The 11,943-nt window shown below is 33.0% G+C and overlaps 1 long non-coding RNA gene across 1 annotated transcript in view; it reads left to right on the top strand.

Annotated features, from left to right (window-relative positions):
* LOC111089105 overlaps positions 1-8,363 on the top strand; it is an 18,560-nt gene extending 10,197 nt beyond the window's left edge. The window contains exon 3 of the long non-coding RNA XR_002613445.1: positions 8,352-8,363. This is a non-coding gene — a long non-coding RNA (uncharacterized LOC111089105). The remainder of the gene's footprint in view (positions 1-8,351) is intronic.
* Positions 8,364-11,943: the final 3,580 nt, after the last annotated feature.

Below are 11,943 nucleotides of genomic sequence, written 5' to 3'. Positions count from 1 at the left end.
AATTTACGAAGGTACAAGATATTTCCAGAAAGCAGGGGGCGTGACACTAGTCACGTGACCTTGCTGACGCAAAAATACCATTCAGAAACAGCATGCAGTATAAGAATCGCTGGTCAAGTTGTTTCAAAATGAAGCATTTAATGCATGGTCTCTATTGCTGTCACTTATGTCAATATGCAGCAGTAATTAAATAAAAGGACAATTGCACTTACAGCACACACCTGGCAACCCATCATGTTTCCAACATAGTTTTAAATTCTACAGGCTTTTCATTTGGGTGCATGTGTCTTTTCTTCTTTGGAAGCAATCCACTGTGTGTGAATATTAGAACCACTTAAAATATTGGAGCAAGTCTGAAGCATCGAGAAAAGTCAGCCACAGGAGTAACAGATTTCACACTTTTTACAACAACCAAATTAAGATGATGAGCAAAACAGTTAATGTAGATGGCTTGGAGTATGATTTGCCTTATTTTCTGTTGAATCTCAGAGCCCTTCCCGCTACTATCTTATACCTGACCAATCAGGTTTGTGACATCAAGTCCATTGTCCTTTAACTCCTCCAGAACATACTTGGCCAACGATTCTGCAATGAGTTCATCAGGAACTTCAGAACTAAGAAATTTTTCATGAACTTTTGAATCATTAAAGTACCAAACTCATCTGCTCTTTTTTGATAGATATTTAGTTTCATTGACTAAGATTGAAAAATACTGAGTCTCTTTTATTTCGTCCAAAATTATATCTCTGAAGATATCCAAAATGTCATCTTGTACACTGTGATGAGTGTAATTGACATTTTTAGGTCCTTCACACAGTTTATCATTTCGAATCTTGGAAAAAGTCTTTAAAAAGATTAATATTTCCAAAAAGTTTAATTTAATTTCAGCTGTCTCCTTCATGATGACACCTCTGAGTTACGTTTTAAACAGCTGTAAGTCTCAATGTACCACCAAGTATTTTGATGTATTTCTTATTTTTTCCATAATCAGCCAGTGAGCTTCTTAATACAGTCCGCTAATGTTTTCTCAGCATTACATAAGCATTATATTTGCACGTGTTGTTGATATTTGCATCAGACTGCTTGTGTTTGTAAAATTTATTGTTTTTTGGAGATTTGCCCATGTACTTTTTCCATGTATTGAACCCTTCAGACACAAAAGCTTGCTCACCTTGATATTTAACACCTGTAGTAAAATGACGACAGACAAAACAGTAAACTTTGTCAGTAGATATGGAATGTTCAAGACAAGGATGTGCATGAATTTTGGTCCATGTGTCTTTGAACAGCAAAAGGGCTCATTAAGAACAGGTCGAATTGGTCCATTGTAGGGCATTTGGGATATGTCAACTGGACCACCTACTCTAAGAGTCAGCCTAAGCAGAGTTGATTTTCCACTGAGGTGGGTCAGCTGGTGTAATTCTTGTACCTTATGATGAAAAAACCTTGTCGAAACGTTGTACATTTGCTGTTATGTTAAACTTATATTAAAGTTTTTCTTCATTACTCACTCAAGCCGTCTCCAGCCATTATTAGTCTCAAAGTGGGTTCCTTGTCATAGAATTTTATTTCATCTTCTGTACTTTAGCATTTCTCACTTGGTCTACCTACCTCCTTGAAAGATTCATCTTCCTGGGAATTCTGTGATCTATGCAGGTTTTTGCAAAATTTTCTAATATCCATTTTCTCAATAGTAAGACTTGATGCGTTTACACATGTATGCAGAACACCAACTTCATGTAACAATTAACAACAGTAAAATGAATCGTTTAAAGATACCCACGACCTTTCTACCTACTAACTTGAGGAACAATCTTGTAACAAGTATTGAGGCGCAAAAATAAAATAGTCGAAGACAGTTTGGTACACAACAATCCCATGCTTGTCACAAGTGTTTACCACAAAACTGGTCTGAAGATATTATTTATAAATGTTTCTGAGAAAGGCAGGTCTAGGTCTCTTTGGAACTCTTTTGCGTGGACAGTATAATATTGTCATCGCTCAGGCAAAGCATAATATTTATAGCCTTAAATCCTAATTAGTCACAGAGCTATTAAACAGAAAATCAGACCCCTCTTGCCATGCCCACCTATGAAACCTTCCTTTCAGAATTTGCCAATAGTTTTCACTGACTATTATTCCTATATTTTACATAACTAATAGAAAACCAAGGGTTTTGCCTTCGAAATAGCGTATTATTCTACTTTCTTTTTTTTCAATAGACAATGTGTAGTTTCATATCAACCAGCTTTGCTTAAAAGTTGTTCCAGTCTAAGAAAACACGTATACTTAAAACTACAACCTCGTACTTTCCTTATAAGATATTACCTGACTTACCAATAGAGAAAACTGCTATCTTTATATATCAAGTACAACTTCTAAACTATTTTATTCTTGGGCAGACAATGTGTTACCTTTGGTGAGTAATACAGAACAATAGTTAGCTACAGCAAAAGAAAATATATGACTTTCTTGGCCAATGTGTTATGTGAATACTGGACATACACCTGAATAAATAAAAAATTTAAAACAACCTCTATTAATATGTGGAAATGTATTATGTAACACATGGTATGCCTACGTACCACAAATCAGATGATAGAGTAGGTTTTATATTTATTTTTAATGTAACACAGTAATCCATTGGACTGAATTCAAGTCTTGGAAAAATGGTGCCACTGTGTTTGTGTTTAGTGTGGATAGATAGGAGGAATCTATTATTGCAGAATTTGCTATTAGCTGCTGGAGTCTATGCAACCCATTACTTGAACTCCTGTGTTCTTAATGTTAAGATATGAAATAAAATCAAAAATACATTTTTTCTAGGTTGACTGCAGATTGTTACAGACTATTGCAGTTATTCCATCTAACAGCCTTAGCCTCTAACCTTTTCACACCTGTTTTTAATTGTATTGGTTTACAGTGTACTCTAAACTATCTCATATTATCTGAAAACCAATATATTTCAGCTTAGTGTAAACAAATGATCAAGCTACAATCACGCCATGCTATGTATGCATGATCTCATTGAACTAGGATATAGACTCAAGAATTTTGCAAAAACTTTAATGAAAAAAGTTAATAAAAAACAATAAGTGAAAATATACATAAGAACAATAAATTTAGTATTTACATTAGAATGAAAGGTTTTTACACAAAAGGTATACTTTTTCTTACTGTGTTGGCTGTCGGAAAGTAATTCATATTGTTTTCAAATTTGAATTTCAGGGCAAAAAAATAATATATCAGGCACTGGAACAGAGTGGTCCAAGACTATTATAATTTAACTGGTTTTCTAACTAAGCTAACAGGTTAAAAACTTTATTGTTCAAAACAAGACGTTAGTCAACATTCACCAAACTTTTCTTGCCAACTAATGGCTTTGACTGCCAAAAACAAACAAAGAATCATTAGAATTATATGGTTCAGAATTTGCTCTTTATATTTGTTATAAATATGTACTTAAGACAAGTAGGTGTGGGTAAATAAGTGACTTCAAAAGCATGAAGAGACTGGTGAGGCTTCTCTTGGGAGGTTGCTAAATATACTGATAACTCAGCACATCAAGAAGGTGAGAGGCACTTATTTTATATTATAGCTTGCTAGCAAGAGTAGATTTTGTTTCTAATTAGTTACCAACTATAGAAGCTGTATCGTAAAAGTAATAAATTCTAAAGAGGATAATTCATAATGCAGAGGTGATGTAACACAATAGTAAATATTGAAAATTTTTGAAATATATTCCTTTGAATTAAGAAACTAAAGCATATAATATTAAAAATTAATTATAGATTACACCATGTTGAGATGCCAAGTGTATTGGCATATATTAATAATAAAGATTTTATAAATTAAAATTTGAATGTAACTGTAAAAAAGTCGTGACATATACATTTTGACCCATCCATATCCATTGGGTTAAAAGGCTTATATTTGCAGTCAGAGGTTTTAAATTATTTTGATGTAACTTCTGTACCATTTCTTTATTTTAGGTATTTTAGTAGTATTTTGTTCAATAATTGTGATGTCTACAGGATGCATAAATATTTTTGGAAGCCAGATAGGGTTTATGCAATTCTTGTCCAGTACAAATATAAATATTATTTGCTTAACATTAAACTTAATTGTCTGTTTAGGACAAGCCTGAGATCTGGAAGACATGAAAGTGGGTATTTAAATATGCCTTGACTCTCCATCTTCTTTTAGTATCGTAATATTTATCCTGAATTCATATTTATTTTTTGAATGTCTGCAGGTTTCACATAATATTGCTATAGAAAATCGTTAACTTAATTCAAGCTACTTTTGTTGTTCTCAAAATAGGTAATTGTTACTGTCTGGGAATATGGCATTATGTATGAATTTCAATAGCAGTGTTCTTCAACAGTTGTTCAGGCAATATCTAGAGGTTATGATCCCTCTCTATTGTAATGAGAATGACCAGTATTGTGGATAGCACCTAACATGTTGTGTAAATGCAATGTTTCTTGGAACCTAAAAGAGATCATATAGTGTAAGTAAACTGCAAATACACACACTGTATTTGTGTTAAATGTGTGTATCACATTTTGGCCATTATCATTATTTCATTGAACACCTACTCAGTTACTGAGAGTTTTAGTACTATTTCATAATCAATATCTTTAGTGAATGTTCTGTTGTCTAGTGGATCCACCCAAATTGCTCTAATGTTAATAAGTACTGGAATATCACTAAATATTCCCCACATATTAAGCTGTGGGTGCATTATAAGAGCTAAAATCAATACCTTAGCAGTATGTGACAGTATGTTGCTGACTGGATGTCTTCCCTTTGGTTAGTAGTGTACAATTAATGCAAAAAAAGGTTTGAAATTTTCTATCATATATAGCTTAATATTGTAGTGTATATACTGTATCTTTATTGAAGCATTTATATTCAGTTATTGCAGTCATATCTTAAGAGTATTTTTATGCTACTTCTGTACTATTGAAGCAATTGGGTATTTAAAGTATTTTTTTACTATTGCTTCAGTGTTATGAAACAAAGTAAAGAAAATTTAGGTTTCTAGGTTTGGAAACATACATGAAGAAATGGCATAAGTAAGGATACCTGTATTGCAAAATTAGGTCAAGAACTAGGCAAAGCATAGCTAGTTAGGTAGTTAGTATTAAGAATCACGAGTTAAAAAGTTGTAAAAATAGAACTAATGCCTAGCACCCCAGTAAAGATGCCAAAAAAAACGCTAGTCACGAGTTTGACAGTGATATTTTATGGATGCCAATCTAGTAGTACAGTGAAGGTTACTAAAAAGTTTATGATAGCATCTAAAATTGGCACAGACTTGAGTAGTAGTATAAGTGAGAAGGCAATCAAAGCACTCACCACCACAGTAACCAATTACTTGAGAGCTTTGGTTCTTGCTTTGGAAATGCCCGATGAGTTGCAGAAATTAATCAATGAAGTATCAGAACTACTTGTGGGTAGTTATGTATACTACTTGGAAACTCGTAAGAATACAGAGAAATTATCGTATTAAAACTCACATTTGAAGCTGAAAATCATTTCTTCAGGGGCTAACAAGTTCTCCAAAACAAATCAAGCATTCTCCAGCTCAGAACAGAGTTCTTCAGTTTGGGAAGCTCTATCCATAATGACAGTATCTATTTTGCAACAATACACCTCCTCAACTATAATGTAAGTAAGATTACTATTTCTTCGTTTAATTAATGTAGTTTAGGATAAAATGGTAAAGCAATCTATATGAAGAAATAATGTATGTAATGAATTTGAATATCTCCTATGTGAACCATATTGTCGGTAATGATTAACTTGAAAGTTTGTTTATTGAATAACTAGCTGAGTATGCATAAAAGGATATATATTATATCTAAGAACTTAAATAAAAATTGATGTGTTTTGTGAAGCCTCAGTCTCAGAATCGTTTTCTTTAGTCTAACCATAAATATCCTCGAGTTAGTGACTTATGCGCTCCACTCGTTACTGCTTTCCCCAATTAAATAAATTTGGTGTAAATGGCAGTAAAGTCGAACCTCCAATGATTAGACCCAAGAGCACTGCCCGTTGCAACTGGCGCAGTCTTATAGGATTTTTGTAGTAACTAATGAGAGGTTGGTTATGAGTAAAGAAAAGAGTAAAAGTAAGAATCAGCCAAAAGTACTATTAAGTAGTGTAAGTTAAAAATAAGTAGTAAGTCAGGGAATATGGTTACTGCTGGTGTATACACGACTACAGAAGAGGGTGGTGCATGACCTAGAGTCAATAGAAGGGCTGACACTAACTATGAAGCTGCAGCAGAGCAACATACACAAGTAAGTCCATGCAGCTCTATGCATTTAATGAGTGCTATACCACTGTATAATAGAAGACTCAGTGAAGATGTAAAGGGCTTTATAGATGCTTTAAATGAAGCTTCCAGAATATCAAGTTGGACTGATACCAAAAAGGCAGAGATTTTAAAATTAAAAACAGATATACAGACCTAAACACTATACTGTAAATGTAGTAAGTAATAACAGATCTAGTAAAACAGATTGGCAAAATATGCAAAGTAAGTCGGCTTCCAGTGTTTCAACAGTGGCAAGGCTGGTCACATGACAAAAAATTGTTTTCAGAAACAGAAAAGAAGTGAACAGGTAGCATGTTTTAATTGTAGTATTAAAGGCCACATAGCCTGATATTGCCAGTATCCATAGAAGGCAGAAATTAAAACAGCCCCAAAGGCTGGAGCTTACAAAGGAAAAATAATGATAGCCCTACATTTGCTATAGAATCAAGAAATGCAATCCCTGCTGGGACTACAGAATAAAAGTAGAGGTAATTCAAGCAGTGTGGAATAAGAGATTGAGTGTCCATAGTTTAATGAAGTGTCGCCAGTAGTTGCAGTAGGAATAGAAGGTATAGTATGTGGATTATTGGTTGGCATAGGCACTTGATCTTCACTACTAAGTGCAGAACTAGTAGATAAAAATCCAACATTGTTGAATAATGCTTGGAATGAAATTTCTAAAAGTATTTTAACTTCTATAACAGGACATCCTGTTAAAACACTAGGTAAATATAGTTTACACATGAAAGTAGGAAAGCTAGAGATAGAACACTCATTTTATATCTGTAAGCAGATAGATTTAAAAACAGATGGTATCTATGGTAAGATTTCTTAAGGGCTTATAATGCTGAAATATATCTTACTTCAGGTAAGTTATGTGTAGAAACAGAGAACTTAAGCTTTGAAGGTCTTGAACCTTCAGACGTATGTAAACAATTGAGACAAATGATACCTTCCTGCTGACTAAAGCTAATAGTCAGATACCTAACACTAGCATCAGTAAGGCTAAAGATCAACAGTAAAAAGATGAAAGCACTGATCTTCCAAAGTCAGAGAAATAAGAATAATAAGTGTTTAAAAAGAAATCCAGTGAATAAGAATAAACAGAAAAACTCCAAGCCCAACAGAAGTGATAGTAATAGTAGCAGTAAGAAAAGAAGAATAAAGTAAGTAACAGTAAAGTAAGACAGAATAAGTTAGCAAATAAGACATTTATACAGGGAAATAGTAATTCAAACCCCTCAGATGACTCTACACTTATGCCTGACATAAGCAACAGAGCATCTAAAAGAGAGTGTTTGAAAGAAAGAGTACCTCTAAGATTAGTTAAAGTAACTGATGTACTTGCGAGAAGTCAATTTATTGTTGAAGATAAAGTAAATTACTTCAAGTGTAATGAAGAAGTATTAGTTGAACCTATTGAGATAGAAGAAACAGGAGTTTATATAGCTGCTTGTATTAGTAAAGTATCCGAGAGAGACACAGTGCCTATAAAATTGTTAAACATGAATAAAGAAAAAGGAATACAAGCATATAATAGTAGGTAAGGCTAATAGTAGAGAATAATTAGCTGCTGTAGGACAGCATAATGTTAAAAATACTAAGAAACAGGTGCAACAAAGTAATATAAATTGGAATTATATCTTAGGAAATGTAGAAAAGAAACATAAACAGGGTTTCATAACATTGTTAGAAAGGTATAGAGATATATTTGTAGGAGAAAACGACCATAATGTTTGTAAAAATAGTTAAACATAAGATAGTGTTGAGTGATAATAAGCCTATAGCACAGAGACCCTATAGAGCACCAGAAAAACACAGGGTATAACTAAAAGAATATGTAAAAGAGGTGCTTGAACAAGAAGCAATAGAGAATAGTAGTAGTTCGTATGCATCTCCAGTTGTATTAGTTCCTAAGAAGGATAGAAAGTTAAGGTTCCATGTGGATTTTCGGAAAGTGAATGGAGTAATAATCAAAGATTCATTACCTAATATCCAAGAAACATTAGATAGGTCAGATAAGATTAAGTACTTTTCATCTGTGGATTTACAAAGTGCATATTAGCAGGTAGAGATAGAAGAAGAAGATAAAGCTAAAACTGCTTTATTGTTACCTTCAGGTAAATATCAGTTTAATAGAATGCTCTTTGGCTTATGCAATGCCCTTTCAACATTTCAGAGATTGATGGATGTTGTATTATCAGAATTGTAAGATTCAGAATATTTTTGTTATTTCGATTATATCATAGTGTTCGTTGCTAGTTTTGAAAAACACTTAGAAAGGTTAAGGCATGTATTTGATAGATTATGGAAAGCAAACTTACAGCTTAAACCAAGTAAATGTCAGTTTTTGGAAAAGGAAGTAGAATATCTAGGTCATTTGGTAGCCTCATATGGTGTAAAACCTAATCCAAAATAGTTAGAGGTTTGTTAGAACTATCCAGTGCTTAAAACAGTAAAATATGTTGGTGCATTCTTAGGAATTGTAGGATTTTATAGAAGGTATAAACCGCATTTTGCATTATTGGCAAAGCCTTTAACTGAGCTAACTAAGAAAGAAATGAAATTTCAGTGGAAAGACAAAAGACAGGAAGCAAGAGATGCTTTATTAAAGGCACCAATTCCAAGTTACCCAGATTTTAGTAAAAAGTTTATCCTAAGCACAGATGCTTCGGGATCCACTATAGGTGCAGTATTATCACAGTTAGACGAAAATGGAAAATAACACCCTATAGCATATCAGAGTAGACAGTTAGAAAAAGCTGAAATAAGTTATTCAGTCACAAAGCCACAGGAATGTTCAGCTGTAGTCCATGGAATTAAAACTTTCTGTTGTTATCTGTATGTTAGGAAGTTTAATATCATTACATATCATAAACCATTAAGATGGTTAATGAAATTAAAAGATCCCTCCTCTAGGTTAGTGAGATGGTCATTATTACTACAGGATTATGATTTTGAAGTAATAAATAGACAAGGTACAAAGCATTCTAATGTTGATGTTCTGAGTAGGATTAGAGTAGGAAATGCAGAAACTGAAGAAAAACAGATGATTAACAAAGTAAGAGAGGTAAAATCTGATAATGAGGGCGAGTTAGAAGTACTTTGGGACTTAGATAATGTAATTAGTGAGCAGAAAAAAAGATAACTTACTAAACACCTTACGAAATAAAGTATTATAGGGAGAAGATACAGAATATACATTAGATTCAGACACCTTATTCAAAAAGGCTAATGACAACAGGTCACTGCAAATAGTTGAACCAAATAACTTAAAAACTAAAGTTATGAAACCTATAATGACACGTCATTCGCAGCACATCTAGTCATTGCAAGAACATAAAGTAGGATAAGTAAAAGATTCTTTTGGCTGAACATGAGGAACGATATTAAGGATTATTGCGATTCGTGCATAGAATGTAAAAAACGAAAAACGAGGCCATATTTTAAGAACGCCTCTTCCAAAGAATGCCTAGTCTAACGACACCTTTTCAGTTAATAGCTGTGGATATATTAGGCCCATTTCCTATATCTTACACAGGAAACAAACATGTGTTAGTAATTGCGGACTACGTCACTCTGTTTCCTGAGGCAATATGCTTACCTGATCAGAAAGCAGAAACAATCGCCAAGGCTTTTGTGAATAACATAGTAACTAAACATGGTACACCACAGTATTTATTGACAGATAGAGGCAGTAACCTTATATCTAAGTTAATGAAAGAAATTTGCGAGTTACTAGTTGTAAGGAAAATTGGGACTGCAGTTTATCACTAATGGTTTAGTAGAAATATTGATAGAACTTTGTTAGACGTGATCTTTCAATACTGTGAGAAAGATAATAAAACTTGGGATGAGCAGGTTTCTTTGTTATTATTAGCATATAGAAGTGCTGAAAATGAGTCAATTCAGGAAAGCCCATTTTTTCTATTACATGGTAGAGATGTTATGTTACCTATGGAGGAGATATTTGCTCCTAGAAAAGTTAATTATGCAGTAGATTATTATTACAAGCCAGAATTATTACAGCAAATGCAGTTAGCATACAGTGATCCGTGACTATAACCTTAGATCACGCGGTCCTATATTAACTCAACAGAAGTGACCCATACAACTAGGAGGAAACGAGTGAGATTCAATCCTCAAGTAGTTCTACACAAACTTAAAAGTGACATAAATGCTGTTAATACTATTTCTCGTAAAGATAGTGTAATTGATGTTTTCAATAACATGATAAGCTATTTACGAAGTTGTAATTAAGTTGAATAGGATAAGTTATATATATAAATGTGTGCGTGTATATATATAGTTAATGTATGTTGCATGTATTGTACAAAATATTATAATTATGTGTATTATTAGTAGATATATCTATAGGTTTACTAAGATTCTTATGTTACTGATGGTAGAAATTGAGACTGGACGAAATGTAAGTATTGTTCCAGTAGAAAACAAGGTAGGCATGGTTTTTGTTGAAGAAGGTAATTTTATATTATCTGGAGATAAATGGATAATTGTTGAAGACATACCGTTTCTGCAGTATGTTTGGTTATTAGTATGTTAGTAACAGAGTTAGTAACGTTCAAGAATTCATTTGACGTGAATACTCGTGTTAGTTTTGATGAAGGAAGTTCAGAAGACAGGATGTTACATCACATGAGATATCAGGGAACAGCTATCTTACATTTAGCAAGAATCTTACAAGAAGGACTAATTGAAAATTATAAAACTTTAATTAGATAATATCATGACGAGATAGGTGAGTTATTATTAGAATTAAAAGACATTAAAGATAGCTTATCGATATCAGACAGAACTCAACAGAAACAAGATTTAATTTCTGTGGGTGGAAGGGTTTTGAAATTCTTATTCGGAACTGCGACCACCGACGACTTACGTGAATTAAACGAGAAGGTTGAGCAACAGAGACAGGTATCTAAGGAAATGACCCAGTTAATAGGTGAACATGCAACTAAAATGAATTCATTAAACCAGACAATTTAATTCATGACCAAAAGATTAGGAAAGTATCGACAGCTTTAGTAAATATTTCTAATGTCTTGATACACACTAAAGTCAGACAAATTGAACTACACAAAGCAGGAATTGAAATGTTAGTTTTTAACACTAGGATTCATAATAATCTACAACTATCTTTTACTGTAAGAAAAAGCAAGACAGAGTTAGTTAAGTTAGTACAAGCATTTATGTAGCTGCAGATAGAAAGTTGAGTTCATACCTTCTACCCCTGAGTAAGTTACAAAGAGTGTTATATGAAATTGAAAGGAAATTACCCCCACATTTACAGTTTGTGATCCCTACTCATAGCGATCAGATTTATATACATTATATATGAGCTGATGTCAAGACAGCTGCAATCAGGGATACTTTAAGGATGTTTATAGAGATACACTTGAAAGCAACAGATAGAATTATACCTTTACCACTAACTTTAAATCACTCTTTACTTTTAACTATAGAAAATGAAAAACTGTATATTGCTGTTTCAAGTGATCAACATACCTATCTATGAATGACAAAAAGATATGTTAAGATATATAAAAGAACCTATGAGAGTATGTGATCCTAATTCAGAATCTTATTCAGTACCCAAG

This window comes from Limulus polyphemus, unplaced genomic scaffold (genome assembly GCF_000517525.1).
Source record: "Limulus polyphemus unplaced genomic scaffold, Limulus_polyphemus-2.1.2 Scaffold5235, whole genome shotgun sequence".
Taxonomy (NCBI): Eukaryota; Metazoa; Arthropoda; class Merostomata; order Xiphosura; family Limulidae; genus Limulus; species Limulus polyphemus.
This window is presented reverse-complemented; position numbering and strand designations above follow the sequence as displayed.